This window comes from Camelus bactrianus, chromosome 6, assembly GCF_048773025.1.
Source record: "Camelus bactrianus isolate YW-2024 breed Bactrian camel chromosome 6, ASM4877302v1, whole genome shotgun sequence".
NCBI lineage: Eukaryota > Metazoa > Chordata > Mammalia > Artiodactyla > Camelidae > Camelus > Camelus bactrianus.
The window spans coordinates 55,202,501-55,223,371 of NC_133544.1; the positions used below are offsets into that span (position 1 = coordinate 55,202,501).

Genomic DNA, 20,871 nt, shown 5'->3' on the forward strand with positions numbered 1-20,871 from the left:
GCTCCAGTCTTTTGTGCTCAGAGGTAGCAAATCAGATGAAAAAACGAAAACTAAGGAAAAGTGAGTGATAACATTTTGCAGGAAAAGCTATCAAGCCAACATGTATGGAGACGCTGTTTTAAAGGGACTTTTCAAGGGTTTTATTTCCCTGTGGTTAAAGAAATACACATTTACTTTATCATTTTTTTTTAATACTAAGTTTTCTAAAGAAGATACTAAAAATAACTTGTTCTCCTACCACCCAGAGAGAACCTTTTGGTGCATTCCTTCCTAGGAATTTTCTCTACGTATACACATTTATTTACAAAATTTGGCTGGCTCATGTTTCAATACTTGTACAACTAGAGTTTCAACTCATAGAGCCCAGGAACTTTGCTTTTCATGTTATTCCCCTAATGATACTTCCACGTCCCCACTAATCCCAAATTATATGGGGTATTTTTTTTTTTTTTCACTTGGTAGGCCTCTGCTGCTGCTCATTGAATAAATGAATGAATGAATGAGAGTCTGCCCTTGATTAGAAGATTAATTTTTCATGACCAATTTACACATAAAATATTATGTTTGAAATCAAGTGGAGGTATAAGTATTTTTATAAGCTTTTTTCTCTTGGGAATGATTTCTTAAATTTAAGAAAATTAGCATTTTTGGAGATATTCTTTAAATTGTGTCAGCAGATACACAACAAACAAGGTCTAGGGACTGTCAGGACGTATTGCAAAGATGATCACTGCATAGCCTCTGAGTAGACCTTCCAGGGAAACAGTAGTATAGGTCACTTGCCTGATAGGGACGATGTGATCTATATTCACTGTCTACTATATCTGGTTTGCCTGAGAGACAGGTTCAACTGATACCATTTTCCCTAGGGAGTGGGGATGGGGCAGCAAATGAGTCATGTTTGTAAAAATTATCAACTGTAATTTGACATCATAATAAGCAGTAACACAATCTGGTGGAAGGCGCATAGAACCCAGGATGGTGAGACCTGTGCCTTGGTTTACATCTCACCACTAAATTCCTATGGGCCCTTGGTCAAGTCAGGTACCAATCTGACTTCTCTCTCTAAAAAATGCCTACTCTGCAGCTGTTTTTTTGAGGATCACGCAAGAGAGCAGATTTTGAAAGGATAATCATTGACATGAAAAACTTCATATTCTGGCTCCAACACTGACCTAATGGCTGGTGGCAGAGCATGTTTAGTTTGGGGGACCGCCAAACACTGACCCTCACATCTCTGAACTCAGAAAGAACAGGAACAAAGAGAACTTGTAGCGCCTGACCCTTCAACCTGGCGTCAACATCTTTAGCATGAATTCCGTTCTGCATACCATGTCACACAAACTACCAGCGAGTCCTCAGCATTTCAAGAAAAGCTAAATAAGTAAGTTATAACTTCCCTTAAGAAAGAAAAAACCAACCTGGCAACTTTTTTCAGATTGTCCCATACTTGGCACTATCAGTGATCGTGAACATAAAGCAGAACTAATAGTTTCTAAGAGTAGCACAATTCTTAGTATCTTGTAATAACCTAAAATGAAAAAGAATACATACATGTAGAACTGAATCACTATGCTGTACACCAGAAACTAACACAACATTGTTTCTTTTAACTGCAGTATAGTAGATTTACAGAGTAGCACAATTCTTGATATTTTTGCATTTGTCTCCAGCTTCTATTTCTAGAGATCGTCCAAGCCAATGAAGATTACATATGAAGATTACATATATTTATCCACCTTTACTGATTGCTTGACGCACTCAGCTCTTTCTCTTATACTTTTTGCTACGGAGAAGTGGGCTTCAGGGGGTGTATCTTAAACCTAGAGCGGTAATAGCTACCAGTGTTACAAAAAGCCTCACTCTAAGATAGTTTTCCCTAAAAGTGGTCCTGAGGAATCATACCCTGGGAAGGCTCTGGCGTATTAACCTTTGTGATGTATTATGTTAGATGGGCCCTGGACACAGGCCTGAGTAGAGCAAAACCAAGGTTAAATGGTACAGGGCCCTTTCTCAGAAGTTATTTGACTAAGGAATTTATCAAATATAACTCCTGGAGTGTCACTGGAGAAGTGAAAAATAATACTAGAAGTCATTGTATTCCCTGCTCGAGATTTAGGACAGTTACATTACTTTAAAATATATCTGTGTTCATGGCTGTCAGAAGAAATCCTAACAAAATCCACACATTTGCCACATCCATTACCACTGTAAAGAATTGCTTTGAAATGCTTGCTCTCACAGTCACACGGCTTCAACTTTCTCATTTGAGGCTGGACATCTCTAGTTCTGAGCTGAAAGTCTGCACCCAAGGAGCCCAGCCGTGGTGGAGCACCTACCAACTTCAGAGTTCTCACCACCAGTGCAAAATCGTCATCGCCAGCATCCTTGAGCACTTTTGTTTACCGTGCCTTGTGAGCGTACGACGGGTACGATCCAGTCGAAGTTCCATTCACAGACTAGGACTTCATGGCTGGTAATACTATCTTCTCCATTTCACAGGAGGGAGATATTAAGAGTTTACCCGGCCTCACGTAGGTGGTAAGTAGAGGAACTGGGTTCAGACCCAGCTTGGTGCTGACCCCAGAATATCCTCCCTGCAGTCAGGCTCACAGAGAGCCAGAGTTTAGGGGAAATGGGGCTGCGGAGGGTGGGGGCCTGGCGGCCCGTTGTAGCTGTTTGACCATGAGCATTAAAGAACTCTGTTTTAACTGTCTTTAACACTAATTGAACACCTAAAAGAAAAAATTTCCAAAACACATAATATAAAAAGGATATTGTTATTAGGTTGAATGGCAACAGTCACCAGTGTTTGGTAGGCGGAAATGTCCAATCCTTTTCCCTAATTCTCTGATGGGACATGTCACCAACACAGAACCCAAACTAACAAAAAGAAGTGCCCTTAATCCCCTATCCTTCCTTTTATAAAGTGTATGTTTTAAAACATCCTCCTTTCAAAGAAGCCACCAACCCTGCAGGAACTCAGCAGCATCGGGGGACCTCTTACTGGGAGGCACAGGCACAGGCACAGGAAAAAGCAGCAGCATAGGATTTGAGGTTGGGCCCAGCTCCTCAGCAACTGCGCAGAAGGCAGTGTTTTATAGCCATCATGTTTAGCACCACTTCTAGATTCTTGGATGTTTCTTCATGCATTGCCATCGTTCTCCTTAAAAAATATATGGTAATAATGACACGATCATCTTGTTTTGTGCTTAATAATGAGACAGATAAAAACCGTAGCTACTCATGAGTGCAAAAGTGAAAAAGAAAAACGGCAAACAAAAAAGATAAGTCATTTGTTCTAAGAACCTACAAATAAATTAAACCTTGCCTAAGATGTATTGATTTTGTGTGGCCTCTCCTGTGGAATAATGTCAAGAGTTCCTGACAATCCATTACATTCAATAGGCAAAATCTCCTTATAATTTTTTTTTCTGTTTCCTGAACGATATATAATCTATTTTTTTCCTTGATGAAAAAGCAGGGCTTTTTTTTATAAGCCTGAAAATTCTTTAAGGTAATGAACAAAGCTGACACCCTGTACCTGGAAAAGTTTTTTCCGATCATTTCTTCAACATCAGATATGGAGAAAAATTAGTTATAACTGACTCTATAAATGATGTGTTAAATAAATTTAAATCCATGTATACTTTCTATATACTACCAGCTGAGTCCAGCAAACGGGAAATGATTATTCGGTCCTCTTTATTGTAAAGTTAGAAATGATACAGGGAGTGCTTTGCATCTTAACTAGAGATTTCAGTCCAGAAAGTGAAAATTTTAAAATTAATTATAGATTCCTGACTGATTTTCTGTGAAAAGGATTCACTTCTGAGTATTTTTAGATCATTATTGGGAACTCATGCTTTACTGCCAGTACTAAAAGTGACCCCAAAGAAAACATTTTAAAAATAATGTATTTCACTACAACTTTAGAGAGGGGCTTTTCTCAAACCTGTAATAAAAAGATTATTTTTACCATGAAAAAAAAAATGTGTCTACATTGATACTGAAAGAAAACAAATACAGATAGAACAATTCTAGTAGAAGAAGAGCAAATAGACCAATCCTTCAAATCTTTAAACCTGCAATTACTCGTGTGTGTGTGTGTGTGTGCGCGCGCTGCAGTGTTATCTGTGCGTGTTCCTCCTGCTGATAGCCTGGTAGCAGGAGGGAAATGAAGATGCTGGAAATGTCCTAACTGAAAAGTAGACTTTGCACTTGTAGTGTTTCATAGTGTTGTCTGGTTTGGAAGTTGGCAGTTGAGGGGCTTGGTGTGCCAGGCCATGGGATTCTGGAATTTCACAACTGTGCAGCTCTGAGGAGGGCTGTCTAACGGGTGAGTCTTGGAACCATCCATCAAAGAGCCAGGCTATGTTGGTGCATGGTCAGAATATCCACGTTTTACGATCTCCTGGTGGTACCTACTTGATTCTCAAGATTTAACCTTGACTTCCTTAGAAACTCTCCCAGGCTAACTGCAGCTTTGGAAGGGTCCTCATAGGTCACTGGTGAGTAACTTGCACAACAGGAAACTCCAGCTCAAGTAAGGAAACCCACACTTTTGGGAAATCCTTCATCCTAGAAGGAAAACTCCTATAGCTGGGCAGAACTTCTTATCTGTCATCAAATATAGAGACCTGAGGCAGGCAAATAATGCTGATGAAAGAGTGTACCTCTAATGCTGGAACTGAGCACGTGGTCCTTCCTGAACTTCCTATGAGCCCCTGTGATGGGCAGACAAATCAAAAGTAAGTGGGATCTAGTTGTGTTTATAGTCCTTGAGTTTACTGTCTATGAGACAGACACATGAAAGCATGGTTAGAATGTGGTATGAGATGTGTCCTAGAGGGCTGGACGCATAGGGCTAAAGGCAGGAAGGACCAACTTACACTGCCTAGGAAAGAAAGGAAAGTTTCCGAGATTCTCCAAGCTGACTGCTGACTTCAGGGAGTGGGCAGAGGACCTCTGGAGGGTCCAGTGACTATTCGATGCCTCATACAGGATGTTAAATCTGTCTGATATCAGGTGATGCTGGTGCTGCTACCATTAGAGTAAGGCTTTGATTGAACTTCTCAGTTGCAGCCAAGAAAGTCTGGAGAAGGGGACACCTGATGGAAGGTCACCTCATCATCCAAGGTGAGACTCTGCTCTGTAGTGTCTGCTTCTCCCTGGTTCCTGCCCATGGGTCTGTGGACAAACCCAAGGCTGGTACATCTTGAAAGATAACTCTCCTCTGTCTGAAAACTCCCCTGGTCTTTGTCCTCTCTCTCTTTTTTGCTTCCCAGTTAAACTTTTTGAAAAAAGTCATCTAAGCGTCTTATCTCCACTTCCTCATGCTGTATTCCATTAGCAGCCCTCCATAAACTGGCCTCCAGAGAGCCTGCTCTGAAACTGCTCAAGCCAAAACTCCATCAGTGTATTAATGGTCAGATCTGATGGGCAGGTCCTGGGCTCCTTCCTGTCTGGCCCCTGCAGCATCCAACATTACTAATCACTGGTCCTTCTCACTATACTCCCCTCCTTTTTTTTTTTTTTTTAAATTTTTTCCCTCTTCATTGTTCATATATTTATTTATTGAAATATAGTCAGTTATAATTTGTCAATTTCTGGTGTACAGCACAGTGTCCCAGTCATGCATCTATGTATACATATATTCATTTTCATATTCTTTTTCATTAACGGTTATTACAAGATATTGAATATAGTTCCCTGTGCTATACAGAACAAATTTGTTTTTTATTTATTTTTATATATAGTGGTTAACGTTTGCAAATCTCAAACTCCCAAATGTATCCCTTCCCACCCGCTTTCCCCCGGTAACCATAAGATTGTTTAAATGGTACTATGTCCCCTTCTGCTTTCTCCCCTATCTCTTTGTCCACATCTAGAAAAATTGTGCCCAGGCTGCCCTTTCTCTATCTACCAGCTCTATAGCTGTGCTCAGACTTTCCCTACACCAGTATTTCTCAACCTTGAGCACACATCAGAATCACCTGGAAGTCACCTCACCCTAGAAATTCAGATTCCACAGGTCTAAGGGTGGGGCCCAAGGGTTTGCATTTAGAAAAACAAAAGTTCCAGGTGACTCTGTTGCTAGCCTGGGACCACAGTGTGAGAGCCACAGCCTTAACCAGTCTTTTCTAAACCTGTGACTTCAGCCACCACCCCACTGATGATTCACTTGCATGGGCATTCCTGAAACCTCAGACTTGGATAGCTCTTTATCACATCTCTATCCCAGTGTCCTCCAAGCCCCTGATCTTAATCTGCCCCAGGTGGAGCGAGTCAAATCTCCTTTGCTCTTTCCTTTCCACACCCCCAAATCTGCTCCTCCTCCTGTATTTACTCTGTTGGAGAAAGACACTGCCCCCTACCTTAGCCTTGACATGCCACAAACTCCCAGGGATTACTGCCATCAGGTTCTCTGGTTCACAGAGTACCTCCCAAGCCCACTGTCACTGCCATGCCCAGGCCCTCACAGAAGCCCTCATCTCTGGGGACCCTGCTGGACCCACAGCAAATGTGTTCCTTTCGCTGGAATTCCCTCTTTGAGGTTAGTTGCCCCCCTAGTGCCCATAGCCATACTCTGACCACGTGCACTCACTAGGCACACTGGGTCAGCCTGGGCTGCTCTAGCAAACCACGTAGACTGGGGGGCTCAGATAACAGACCTTTCCTTCTCGCTGCTCTGGAGGCTGGAAGTCTAAGGTCAAGGTTGCCAGCAGATTCAGCATCTGGTGAGACCTGGTTTGCATACGGCTGCCTTCTTACTAAATCCTCACACGGTGGGGAAAGAGAGAATCCCTCTCATGTCTCTTCGCTTAAGGACACTGCCCTCATGTCCTAGTCACTTCCCAAAGGCCCCGCCTCCAGGTAGAGAGTAAGACTTCAACATATAAATCAGGGGGTGGGGTGGGGTGCCTGCTCTGTTGATATTTAAGAAAGTAGCACCAGTGTCTGCTAATGTGCAAGGCACCCTGAAAGGACCAACATTTTGTTCTGACCTAAGAACATCCTGGGAAGAAATACACTGCTTCTGAAATCTCGGGCATTGCTACACCCCTTTCAGTCCCCCTGGGGACTAAGCCATCTCTGAAGGGACTGTAGTGCATGCACTTCTCCTTCTGGATGAGCTTGTTAACGTTACTAACAAATAATTCTAGGTGCATTTTACTCCAGCAACAGCAATAGTTGGCACTGGATTCCTTTGAAATAAGTTTGCATTCAGACAATAAGCTAAGTACTCTTCAGTAAGGCTGAGGAGTAGAGAGAGATTTAAGGAGATCTGGGCTCTAGGTCCAGCTCAGCTGTAAGCCGTCCAAACTCCATGGACTCGAGATCTTTTCTGATAAAAGGAGGTACTTGGCTTCTCTAGCTTCTCTCTCTAGGGCAGTTTCTAGCCTTTTAGTTTAGCATATTAACAATAACGTCCAATCTAGTAAAGTAAATGCAAGCGTGAGCTGATGGGCTGTCCCTCTGTGTGACTGCATGAAACGTTAAGGAGCAACGGAGAACTGAGTCAAAGCAGCGTACCCTTGTGTATAAGAACCTGTACTTGGATCCTCGGTCCATGGAGAGGCCCAAACCCTAGACTCGGTGGAAATGGTGGCAAAAGGAGCCCAGTGGAAGAGTCACCTCCACAGATAGAACAGTTCACTGAAGTGAAACTAATGTCAGGCATATTGCAATTTCTTATACACATGGTGAGGCTAACACTTTAGCAATTCACACTTTTGACACGGTGTCCTCTGAACACATCTTAATTCTTTTGTCTCTAATGTCTTACATCAATGAGACAGGAGGGAAGAGGGCAGCACACAGCTATTAAAGTAACAACACAGCAGTTAGCACCAAGATGGCGGAACAGTCACCTCCCTTTAGACCCCGAGGCCCAAGGTGGTGGGAGATTTGACTTCGAGTAGGCCCTGAGCTACATTATACACACTGAAATGGACTAGCACGTGAATGACACACCCACAGGTGCCACGACAGTTCCGAGGCTAACCATGAAAGGTCAAAAAGGGGGCAGTGGCCCAATTCCTAGAAATCCCTGCCCATTCACCAAAGTAGTTGGAAAAATCCTCTCACTTGTTAGCATATAAAAACTAGCAACGCCACGCCTCACGGTCGTTCCCTCCTGCGATGGCCTGCACTCTGTCTATGGAGTGTACACCTCTCTAAGTCTACTTTTACTCAATTATGGTTTGCTCTTGAAGTCTTTCCTGCACGAAGCCAAGGACCCTTACTTGGCAGAGTGTGTCCCAGGGACTCAACCGAGACCTGGGTCATGGCCATCCTCTCCTGCCCCCTTTATTTTCCTCTATCATCAACGTTGAAAAAGTTATAGTCAAAAGATCACCAGAATCCAGGCTGGCAGAGTATCAACATGCATATATTTCCTCTTAAACCACAAGGCCACATGATTCTCATGAATATTAAATGTAGAGAACCACCGCTAAGTCAAAAAGGACCCACTCAGGTATGGCCTAACGGTGACATCCTGCAATTCACATGGTCTCGGTCAACACCTAGAAGGTCACCATTTGGTTCTTTAACAAGGCATTGTCTTCCCTTGCTTCTGGGAGTTCTCAGTTACACAGATACTATCTTTATTGGAGGTTGCAGGACTAACTAGTCTATCATTTTAAAACCTGTTTTTCATTGTCATATCATCCTAAGAGAGAGTGTCTATGCCAAGGCCTAAAATCATAGGTTCACTGTTGCTAGCTGGGGTAGCAAGGAAGAAGATTCAGTACCAGTAAGAGCTCTTTGATACATCGCATGCAAATGAAGGCGGCAATGAATTATTTCATCGACGCTGTCCAAACTCAAATGCACCCTGTTGAACTTTCCCTTAGCTTGATACCACAACCATCAAATACAAAGGCAGTGGAGGGAAGGGTCGCTGTAATATGCAACACAATAAATACATCAATTGAAGACCACCATTAAAAGAGTTATTTGCTAATGGGCACCATGCCAGGGTTACTCAGGCAATGCTGCTTGCAGAATTCCTAAGCTGAGTTCACAAGATACAGATCGATGCACCTCCAAAGAGAGTCTATATCAATCTCCATTTCATTCATTAGCTCCCACTCCGAGCTGGTTGGCTGCTAGTTAACTCTTTAATGTGGGAGAAACTGTCAGTGTAAAGGCCACTGGGACACGTGCTCTTCCCAGCTGTGCTTGACCTGTCAATATTTCTTGCAGCAGAATGTTTAAACTGGTCCGGCTAATGGCAAAATGGAGACCTGTGGGGTTTGGAAGGCTTTCATAGCTTTAGAATGGCTTACCATCCAATAGCAAACATTAGTAAATTCACCCCGTTGCTGTATTTCTGCCTGTGCTTTACTATCCAGGTGCACGGAAACTGGGATAAAATTATTTCCCATAGTTTTATTCTTGAACTCAAAGGTATTTTAGACTACACATTATGTAAATGTGGGCTCCGCTACAATGAGATGCGATCACACCAAGGACCTGGCTGCAGTGGAGATCGTTAGTTTGTGATTCAGCTCTAAAACAGCTCCAGACAATGAGGGGAGCAAAGCAGCACTTTCCGTCAAGTTAGGATTCGTTTTCAATTTGTATTGGTCCAGGGACAACTTTATTGTTACGCCGTGGAGGAACCTGGATGCTCTGGGGGACGCGCGATGCATGAACTATTTCAAGCCCTTCTGAAAATGTAAATAAGAGCCCTAAAACATAAAGGCATAATTACCAAAACAAAGAACAGCCTCAGACCACCAGGAATAGCTGGCTTCGCTTATTTTCTTTCTACAAATATTGAATTTACTAATTTCCCTTGCCTTACTGTTGAATAAAATCAATTTTCTCAGTAGAGCTGATCTCTGCTTTGTTTGAGGTTAGATGTGAGGTTGATACGCGTCCTTAGATATACTGTTTGGGAGAAAGCCTTGAATATTTAACCCTACGTCACAGCGGGCCCTCCCTTCTCTGTCCTGTGGGGCGTCTATTGATTCACTATTTGACAATCAGGATTCTCCATAGGTTAATTGACATGTTTGGAATTCATGGCAAGAAAATCTGTGCATTATTTTAAAACTCCTGTCAAATTGTTTGTAGATATGGTTTGATAACAACACCTGTTTTTTCCCTCTCTTGGCCAATACAATCCACTGAGAATCCTGGCTTAAAAAATTTCCCTGCAGAATTGTCAAACATATGTATTTGTATTTCATTACTTGGGTAATAGCTGATTTGCCAAGTTCATTTACTACTAGTTGCTTCTCAAACATCTCAGTGGGATAATTAAGGAATACTAAGAACTGAAACGGTACTAAGTTAGGAGGGGGCTGGAGCCATTGCCCAAATCCCAGTCCTGATTAAACTGCTGTCCAGAATTAAATATTCAGTAACTGAAACGCTCTTTTCTTCCTTTACTCTGAGCAACTTACCATCAAGAAGACGAAGCTACTCCCCAAGTTGTGCACGAGAGACCCCCCTCAAATTATCTGTACCAGTCAGATCAAAATCCTGCAGACTTTCAAGTGAAAAGTATTTAAACTCAAAACTGGCAATGGTCCAAGTGGTGCCTTTTCTCAGCGGATATATACGTGGGGAGGGGAAATGAATAGTAACTCCAGGAGCATGTCTTGGAAAGGAGTAAAGAAAGGCCAGGCACAGTTCAAGGTTACAGCTGAACACAAGGGCACTGATGAGAATTTGGACAGCTAATACACTCTCTTGAGAAATTGTGAATGTGAAGGATCTGGAGAAGAATGTTGAAGTATGATAGCATTAGAGTTTAAATGCTCTCCAAGAATCTTGCTGGCTCATTGCACAAAGAAAAGAGAGAGATTTTAATCATGAGCTATCTATCATCACCTGAATTTGAATGCCTGTTGTTTGAAGTCACAAGCTACTGACTCCCATGATGTAAGTTTTCAGGTCTATTGCTGGAACAAAAAAGGTATGAAAACTGGTGGGGGGAAAACACACACACACACACACACACACACACACACACACACACACACACACACACAAAAGAAGATGTGTCTAAAATGCTGCTCTTTTAAATGTTGGACAAGGAGAAGTAGTAATAATTGAATGGTGAGTTTCTCAGAATCTTGCCTCTGGAGAAAATGGGAATTTATGAGACTAGGGAGAATGTGTTTGAAAATAAACTGTTGAGGAGTACAAGCCCCATTGCTATCATAAGACAAATGCATTTGCTTCTGCAGTCCGTAAGTTTCCCAAGTTCACATCCACACTGCAGGAAAGGCTACCCAGGGACCCAGAACAAAGCTCTGTTTAAAGTGCAGGCACCAAACTAAGAGATAGCTGAGCTCTCTTGTTAGACAAAGAGTTTAATGTGAAAGGGCAGTTCTGACGATGATCCTCACTTACTTCCCATTTCTCTTGTTTCGAGGTGTATTCCTTTTAGTCCTATAGCTGATAGACTCAAGGAGACCCTTAATAATTCCTGAGAGTGATCCACAGAGTCTTCCACCAGCTACGCATTGGGTGTTCATCAGGGAGGTATTATTGATTTTCCAAAAGTGAAAAAGTTACCTAACTTAGGACTGACATGATCTTGTTTTACCCTATTTCATTACATGAGAAAATGGTATAGTTTTTTTGCTCTCTCAATGCCCAGGAGCCCAGGCTTAAGGAGGGGAAACAGTTCACTCTTCAAATAAAATAAAAGTAAAGACAGAAGAGCCGAGAGCTTCTCTTGTCACATTTCTGCAATTTCCGGCTTTCAAGCCGCCACTTAACAAGCCACTTCTTGACATAATCTTTAGGCTTAAGCATGTGGAACAGTGGACCAACCAGCTTAATCAAAAGACAAAGATGATATGCAACTAATGGACAGAGCATCGCAACTAGGTGTTAACACATCATTCATTGAACTAAATGCTCTTTCAAACTCTGCAGCAGAAACAATTAAAGTACTGACAGCAGTCTTAAGTTGCTTCAAATTGTCTGGCACAATTGATCCACAATTATCTTTGTACTCCCCGAAGCCCCAGAATGCTACCTTCTTCACTGACTTTAAATTTCCTTCACAGTTCTCCAACCTGTGTTCTGGCATACTGAATATCTGACATGCCGAATATCCACTGGAGAAGACCATTTTGATAGATCTTGGAATCCTAAATATCCTATTAAAAATCTGAGCTGTATGCCTCTTGAGTGCTTATAACCAGCTCTTCATAACAAACAAGAAATCTTACTGAAAATTTAAAGATGAGTTAAACTTTAAGACAGATGAGATAAACTAATTTTTCCATTCATTTCATAACACCACTCGTTAGAGAAAACCTATGATACAGAATTTATGGCAGAGAGGCCGATTGTATTTCCGAAGTTTGAATTTTAAAGTCACCCACGTCTGGTATGGTCAAGGAATTTTGTTCACTATTTTTGCACCCTTGGGCTAAGACTCTCATGACCAGTATCAACACTACTGGTAAAGCATGTTCCTGAATATTCATTTACACGGTGGTTTGGGCATCGCTGTCAAAAGGAAAACTATTCAGTGGCTATTTCATCACAATTACTGTGGACGCCCTATGAAGCGCAACCAGATGTGCTTTGTTTCCAAGGTGCTGTGAAAAGGAATTTGTTTTGGAACACAGGCAGTGATATATTCGTTAACACTACTGTCTACAAATAAATATTTTTCTAATTTTTTTTACTTTACTCCCCCCCTCCTTTTTTTTTGTTGATGTCTGCAGGAAATTGTGCAGTTATGGGAGTGAAAACCGTTGAAGATGGAGACAATAAGCTGTCTACCTTGAATAAAGGTGCTGTTGTCCTCAGAGGGACACAGTATTGGATCCCTGCTGAGAAGTCATGCTTAGCCGTCATCTGACGACCTGCACTTGGGTGTACGCACGGACAGAACTGAGTCATGTGACAGGACAGATCACTGATTACCTTTCTTTCTAAACTGTCCATTTGACTTCTTTTCTCAGGTGCGCTCTGATCTAGAAATGGTTAAGAATATTTTAACTGGAACCAAAATTGCCAAGGTTCTTGGATTTCACAAAGTAAAAGCTAAACAGTGATGAGGGCATTGGTTTCATCAGGGAATAAAAAAAAAAACAAAACTTTTATTTGTGCAGGACGGGAGGATCTTCAGCAGGGTCTCACGTTTGTTGTCTTGGTTCCGTTTCCCCAATATTGCTGTGAAGAACTCTGCATGGATTTCTATGGATCTTGTTTAAAATGTTTATTAAAACTGCTACTTGACACAAATTTTATTCTTTCATACTGCCTAATTTCTTTCTAGCCTCTCTGAATAATAATTCACACAGGCTATTGACTATGCATGTGACAAGAATATGTATATATATCATACATTCTCTAATTCTTTTGATGCTTTTGCCTCTGGCTTGGGGGAAATGTTAATATTATAGAAGATTTAATTTCAGGAAATAAGCACAATATTTTACGGTTAACAAACATTAGTACTGGAAGCCTCACTCCCATACCCAATCCCTCTTCACCTGTTTACTTTTCATTTTCTCCCCCCTCTGCACTTACAACCTTAACTACATATAACTGACCGGTTTGACTGCATCTTCTGTTCATTGTCTATTTCCCTTCACTGGAATGTAAACTCCAGGAAGGCAGAAGGCTTTGCTTTGTTCACTGGTGTAACCTCAGCACCTTGAACGTTGCCTGTCACATAGTTGCTGATCAACAGACACTTGTTAATGAATGAAGAGTATTACTAGTCATAATAATGCAGTTTTCATCCTATAATTCCTTGACTCTATCATTCCCAGTAAGTTAATGATGGCCCAATAATCTACATTTAATACTCATGCCAAGGAAGATTGCTAACAGTGTTAAGTATTAATTGCCTCAAATACAGTGGGAGGTATACATACATCACTGGAGAATTTTTAAGTCTTGTATAAGATCTTGTATAAGAAGCACTGTTTTTCATATATTCAAAATTTGAGATATTTACTTATCATCTGAAAAAGGCAGGTAAATTTTGGGAAATACAGTGACTACTTCTGGAATTCCATATTGTAACTGTATACAGTTTCCCTTCCAAAAGTAAATTCTATACAACTATTACTTTCAGTAAGATGAATAACAAATTTTAATGTACTTATTAGATGATTACAGATTCATATTCATTCTCATCGTCTCTTTCTCCCTCTGTCTCTCACACACAAAGGATGTGGGAGAAAGAACTGTGAGAAAAGCCCTGATATAAACGTATAAATGCAGAGAGGAAGGAGGGAGAAGTCAGAAGTCCTAGCTGGTAGTGTTAGTTCGCTAATACCCAGCCAAGTGATCTTGGCCATTAATTTCTCTTTGAAGATTCTGTTTTATCACTGATTAAACATTTAAGATCCTATCACTCTCTCACAAATCTGTAAGCCCACAGATGGAAGATAGAAAAAAGCAGGAAAAGGAAGTTTATTTGTGTAAGTGATGCCAGTAGCCTTTCAATTTTTGATGTATTGAAAAATCACTAATTCCCATATTGCTTTATTATTTCCCTTTTAAAATCTCATTTATCCCTAATGTTTATCCTAGAACATTATCATCATTCTTTGGAGACACAGAGTTAATGTCTGGTTCCCCCAACTCCAAGCAGTGCCTTTGGTGAACTACGGTGCCTATATAATTAATCAGAGGAAATTTCAAAATAGTTTATGCATCAGTCTCTTTGACAACATATCTACTAGCTTATTTCATTGTGCCTTTGGAATGATGCCAGATAGCAAGAGCTAGTATCTTCAGGCAAAGCTTGTCCTAACACCTGCTTTGCTACCTACCCTGCTAGATACAGGTGGTTCACCAAAAACAAGCCAGTATAGAGAAATTTCACTAATTCACTTCTGTATATTTAACCAGCCCCAGCCATCCCACAGCTTCTTCCAAGGAATTCGTCCTTACTTATCACAAGTGGACCAGGGAGCAGCTCCCTTACAGTAAAGACTTTTCCCTATTGTATCAGAAGCTCCTGTATGTTGGCTACACTGAAGAGTGATCTCACCTATCATGTTTATGCCTACAGTTTCATGCTCAGAAATTAAAACAAGCTGGTTGGGACAAGTTTAGGCAGATCTACACTTTATATTTTTAATTTGTCAAGACCAACAACAAGATTTAAAGAATGGAAAATAATAAACATATTATTCCCATTTTGAAATTTAAGTCATCAAGGCAGAGCCAGTGCCAAGGTCACCAATTAGGCCCCCAGTAAGACCAAGATTACAGTGGGAGAGTTCTTGATACGTTATTTACGTTTCCAATTATATAAAAGGTCATCTTGCACTAAGGCCCTACACAGTCAAACAGAAAAAACACTGGATTGGAAATCAAACAATATGGATTTTACCACTAACTTAATATAATACCTTAGGTAGTTATCCCAGTTATGACTTCATTCAATACTAATTTATTTAATAAACAATTAAATACCTATTCTGTGCACACATACATGCATGAAATAGGCAGAAAGTAGTTTCAAGGTGACAAATTGACAAGAGAGTGTACAAACCACATGTACAAACGCTGAGGGAATTCAAAGGAATTGCTCTTACGGGCCTCTGCTGGGCTGACTGGTTTTGACATCTGGCCCTTCCATTCAAACTGACAGTAACATACTTAACCAAATTAGAAGGTTGTTTTGGACTTGTGAAAATACAACTTCAAATTCTTTTTTTGACTATCAGTTTCCCCAGATTTAAAATAAAATAATACTCTAATAAAATGAAAACTATATACTTCTTCTCAAGTGCTATGGAATATTCTAAACCAGTGATTCTCTTTATTTTCTATGTTGAGGACTTTTGAAAATCTTATAAATGCTACAACAACAACAAAAACCCCTCACCTCTGAGACAGAAGTGAAGGGGGACAGGGCACAACCTTTCAAAGAACGACATAGCTGTTGATACTGCAATAACTGGTTAGGACCAGCTAGGCCCAGGAGGGTGGAAGACTGCCTTCCAGTGGACCTTGATCCTCACCCCACACTCACTGTAACACATTCGCATGCTAGATGACACACCCACAGGTGCCATGACAGTTCTGAGGTCGACCAAAGCCCACACAGTGGGTGGTAGCCTGATTCCTGAAAATCCCTGCCCCCTCCTCAAAATACTTGGAATAATCCTTCTGCTTGTTAGGGTATGAAATTACCCAGCCCATAAAATCCAAAAGCCTCACACCCCTCCTGAGACAAACTGCACTCTGCCTGTAGAATGTGTATCTCTCTAAATAAACTTGCTCTCACTTCACTTTGGCTCACTCTTGTGTTCTCTCCTGCACGAAGCCAAGAACCCTCACTTGGTGGCCCAAATCAGGAATTTGCCTACTACCTGGGACGCGACCAATTCCTTGCTCCATCTTCTCCTGCAACACCTCCAATCATTAAAAAAACAGAGGAACACAAAATTTTGTATCAATTTCAGGGATTCAGAAGTTCCCTAAACCCAACTCCTGGATCCCAGGTTAGAAACCTGTGCCCTAAACCAAAAGGCAACAATCAAGTTCAGGCCAATGCCCTCATTTGCTGTGATGTTCTTGATTCTTCCTCCACAGTCCATACATTCCATAGACATTATTGAGCATCTAAGATGTGCCACATGCTATTCTAGGTGATGGGATATCTTAGGGAACAAAACAGATAAAGGATCCTGACCTCTGGAGGGTGGATGACCGAGAATAAACAAAAGCAATAACTAAATTATATGGCATGCTGGCGGATGTTATGTACTTAGGGAAAAAATAAAGTTGGTAAAGGGTTTGTTGTGCCAGGGAGCATGGAGAGGGAGGTTTGCAATTTTAAATACGGTAGTTGGAGAAGCCCCATGGAACACATGAAGTTTAAACAGACTCAAAGGAGATAAAGGAACAGCCAGGTAGGTATCTAGGAAGAATGTTCCAGGAAGAACAAACACAAGTGCAAGTGAAGCCAAGCAGAACCCTGTGGGGTCCTCCCTGGTACAGATCCTTTCTGTCCCCCATTTCTTGTTGTAGGAAATAGATTTCATTCAGCCTCCTTGACCTTCCATGAGTTCCAAGGACAGATTCAAACAGTTGCCAATCAGGGAAGGGAGGGGATGCAGAGACAATAGAGGAACAGTCAAGAAACAATGTGCAGCCTTGAGGCAGGATCCTGGTTCCTCCTCAAGGAATACATATAACAATCTCTCTGAGTTTTTCTGCAGGAACTAAGGCCCCACCCAGGAGGAGGATGGCAACTTCATGCTGAGTACAAGATCCTTAGAACACCACCCTGTTACCTCACTACCAGCCAATTAGGAGAAAGACACACACCTTGCAGCCCTCACTCTGAATTTTGCCTATAAAAACTTTTCCCCCAAAACCATCAGAAAGTTCGAATTTTTCGAGAACCACCTGTTCTCCTTGCTTGGCCCTGCAATAAACCTTTCTCTGCTCCAAACTCTGGTATTTCGGTTTGTGTGGCCTCACTGTGTGCCAGGCACAAGAACTTCTGTACAACAAGGGTCCTGAGAGTGTGGAGCCTGATAAACAGGCAGGAGAACTGGAATGAAGTGAGAGATGGGGAGACAGTAGGAGAGAAAAATCAGAGAAATAAAAGGTGTGTGGGGAGGGGACAGTGGCAAGTCACAATGGACCGCAAAGGGATTTTAATGATTTGGGGATGGGAAGTCTTTGGAGAGTATGAAGCAAAGTAATGTGATCTGATTTATGTTTGAACAGGGCTTTGAGGCTAATGGGTTATGAGGCAAGAGACCGGCAGTTTCGGGGTCACTGGAGAGGTCCAGAGATGGGTGATGAAGCTTGGACCACAGTGGTAGCTGGGAAAGGGAGAGAAGTCATCAGATTTGGGGTGTATTTTGAAGGTGTGTCCAAATGCTGATGTGTTCTCTGTGGAGTGTGATAAAAACAGAGGTCAAGTATGCATCCAGGGTTGTTTTGGCCTAAGTTTTTCCATTAACTTCAACTGCAAGAGGAACAGAATGGGAGTTAGGGGTGGCAGTAATGGTAGTACCAGAATTCGAAGCTTTGCTGGAAAAATACTGTCCACTCTCCATTCTGCTTGTAGGCTGATCTGAATTTCTCCACTCTTTTTTATGACCAGTATTTTCAGCAGAAAGTTGGACTTCCTACATTTACTTTTATTTAGTTTGTAATTAAATGGATCAGATCCTCCCCACAAAGTCTTCCTTGACTAGTCTCGCCTCCCTTTCCGAATTCACAGCCCAGTCTGGCCGGGCACTTTTAGAACTGTTTATAGAACCTCTAAGTGTCACGTCGGTCTTGATGTTCTTTCCTCCTAATTAGAACTTAAGGTCCAAAAATACAGCAGCTCTCTCCAATCCCTCTTTTCTGTTTACCAGCTGTACCTAGCATGGCGGTAGGTGCCAGGTAAGTAGGATTATTTGTACAGTTCTGGCTGATAAAAAAACAAAACTCTGCAGAGTTCCTCCTCACAACAACTTCCTGTCTTTTCATTTTTGCTCTCAACTCTGAAAATGGAACAGCTTGAGACATCAAAGCCTTACACAATTTGACAAAGTTTGTAGAAACGGTGAACAGATAAACCAAATGCAACGCATTTGCGTCTCAATACATTTCCTGAGTTGCAATCTGGATGTAAATAACTACAGCCAATGCTGGAGCAAACTCAATGGGATCTGAAATGTTGATTAATGCTACAACCACATTCATATTATTTGTATCTTTGAGGAAGGATCGATGTTTAAAGATCTGTCAAATCTGTTCTGTAGAATCTGACTGTTTGATCCTTTTAGTGTTTCTTTTTAATTTTCTTGCAAGTGAAGCATCAAGTTCATTATCAATTGATTAAATTGGCAGGCAGTCAAGTAAAGAACAAAATCATACATGGCTGCCTGAAGTATGAGGGTACTACTAACTTCATCATCTTGGCACGGCAGAGAGCTATTAAAGATTACAGTAGATGTTCCTGGTGCTTTCAGTAAAATGGCTTTTTTTCTGAGAGTTCATCTTTCACGTTAGCTATAAAGAAATCTTCTTTCTACGTTTCCACTTTATAGATGCTTCCCAATTCCAGACCTAGTAGAGTTTATTTGATCTCTTGTATCTGACTTGTGTTTATTTCTACTCTGTTGGAACTCGCTGGTAGTCCGGAGAGTTCTGAGGCAGAGAGCAGTGGTCTTGAAGATCAGGAGCAAGACATGTGGGGAGAGAGCGGAGGTAAAGCGGACAGACTGGCACTTTGCATCATTTCTGGCTCAGGCGAGTGGTGACTGGTCATTGTGCCTTTCAGAGTCATTAAAATGTACCTGTTTTGAATTCTGACATTGGACCTTTCTGGCTCTTTGTTTCTTTTCCCCCTCATTATGAGCTCGGAGCAGGAGTTTATTTCAAATTACCCTCCATTACAGATAACGGCATTTGCACTGTGTGGTCTTTCGGAGCGACCTTTTCCCTCTTGGAGTTTCTTCGTTTCTAAAACTTGAGCACTTCAAGAGGAGAGGACTTGTGTGTTGCGATTCCATTTACTTCTGCCTTTTTCTTCTTTGGCTGGTTTTATCCCTTGGAATTTGCTTATTTCGCTTTTGATAGGGAAAGGGGTATCTTTCTAATTTGTGAGTTATCCAGGCCCTTCATTTCTTATTCTCTGACTGCTCTGTGCTCACTTTTAAGTAATCTATTGCTTGCCACCACATCCATCAGAAGAGAAAGATAATTAGGAAAATGCATATTAGCCAATTCCAGAACTTACTAGCTATTTATATAAGAAATTTTATGAAGATGGGGTAGGGAGATCATTAAATAAAATTAGATTCTTCTATTCTAAGATTTAAATGGATTTATATTATGTCTCTTATTATCATGAACAATCCATTTAAAAAATGTACACTCAATGATTCAAGGTATGTGGACTATTGTCAACTAGACAGGAAAAAAAAATCCTAGACTTCAGGCTCAGCTAATGTGATTTTACACAAACACTCTGATGTCCCTATCTTTTTGCTGGTGAAAAAGAGCATTTTTGACAGTATTTGGATGCTGTAATATCATGTCTAACTCTTCCTTCAAGCCCAAACTTAAGTTCTATTTCCTCCATGATACTTGTCCCTAACGCAGGGCATTTTTCAAGGTCCATAAATATGACTTCATTTTTCTCTTTTTTATAGTTCCATAGCCACCTCTTGATCCTTACCACCTGATGTGTTACTTATTTCAACCCCACCATTTCACATAGTTGGAAAGTTCTTAAAGGCAGCATCTTGTCTTTAAATAACTTTTACACAGGCCACAGGCACTAGCATAGTTCTGGTTGCCATAATCATCTAAATGACAAATTTGTAAATAAAACTGTATACATATGTCTTTTGTTAATGGTAAAGCTTTCTCACATCTGATCAGATTTATTACCTTTCTAGCAGGCTAGGTGGATGACAGATATATCACCTCATGCTGGCTTTAGATTGCTCAGAAAAATAGGAAAAATCATTCTGTTAACTAAGATTGCGTGTCCCAACCACTTTCGAGCTTTCCTTTGTTAGATAGTTGACTCTCTGAGAAGAATGACTGCCTGTCTGTCAAGTTGAAAAGGAATAAAGCAATAATGCCAACCTGTAGGGATAAGTTCATAGCCCAAGTAAATTTAGGAAAACTCACTGAATAAAATAAATATCTGGGGCGTTACAACTGACCAAGTTACGTATATGATAATGTTGACTTTTAAAAATTAATTTTGAAATAAAACTTAATGAGGAATACTCTAAGTCTTATTCACATACTCTGTCCTATCTAAAATCATTTTATTCTAGGAAAATAGTTACCATTCATCTCTGCCATTTCTTTGAAATCAGTCTCTTTCTATATTCACATAATGTCCTCACGCACACATACACGCAACGCTTAGAAACAGACCCTTAT

General features: G+C 41.0%; 1 protein-coding gene across 6 annotated transcripts in view; it reads right to left on the reverse strand.

Annotated features, from left to right (window-relative positions):
• The window catches only part of NPAS3 (neuronal PAS domain protein 3), a 794,663-nt gene that overhangs the window by 153,251 nt on the left and 620,541 nt on the right, over positions 1 to 20,871 (reverse strand). The gene's annotated exons all lie outside the window — the stretch shown is intronic.